The following is a 714-nucleotide window of genomic DNA, read 5'->3' on the forward strand; positions in this document are numbered from 1 at the left end:
CCACACAGGCCCACACAGACACCCGCACCCACACACACAGAGGGCAGGGGTCGGGATGGGGACGGCGCGGCAGGGCAGGGTGCACCCCACGGCCCCCAACGGCCACTCCCCCTCGCACCCCTTTCTCTCCCCTCCCTATGGTAGGAACATAGCGTGTTTATATTTTATGGCCAAACTTTGAGTTTCGTTGTCCGGCCCTCCGACCCCGCCCTCCCTCCGGCCCTCCCGTCCTGGTTTCTTATGTAGTTGATCTTCCCTATTTAGTCCGCCCGGCCGCCCCGGCCCCGTGGCCCTTGTCCCTCCCCTACTCTCTGTGGCAGTTTCATATTTGCTAAGACGAATTTGCTCATTAAACATTTTGTTGTATTTTACTTTGTGGAGCTCTGTCCAGTGTGTTCAGCCCCGGCTTGCCCACGGCCCTGGCTCGCCCCTAGTAGGGCGTCAGCACCCCTTCCCTCCCGAGGCTCAGCGGGCACCGCGGGCCTTCGCGTCTCCGGGGCGCTGGGGGCGGAAGTGACGCAACGCTACGCTGGGCCGGCCGCTGGCGGGGGCGGGGCCCTGAAGGCCCTTCCGCTTCCGGTCCGTCGCCTCCGGTTGCTTCCCGTCCGCTTGGCGGCTCCCCTCCCCCGCCCTGCTCTCCGCGCCCCTCTCGGGCGCCGGGGCGGCGGGGCCGTCGGCGTGCGGCCCTCGGTGCTCCCGCGCGTGCGCGCCTCC

Source organism: Tupaia chinensis, unplaced genomic scaffold, assembly GCF_000334495.1.
Source record: "Tupaia chinensis unplaced genomic scaffold, TupChi_1.0 Scaffold000286_1, whole genome shotgun sequence".
NCBI classification, from domain to species: Eukaryota; Metazoa; Chordata; class Mammalia; order Scandentia; family Tupaiidae; genus Tupaia; species Tupaia belangeri.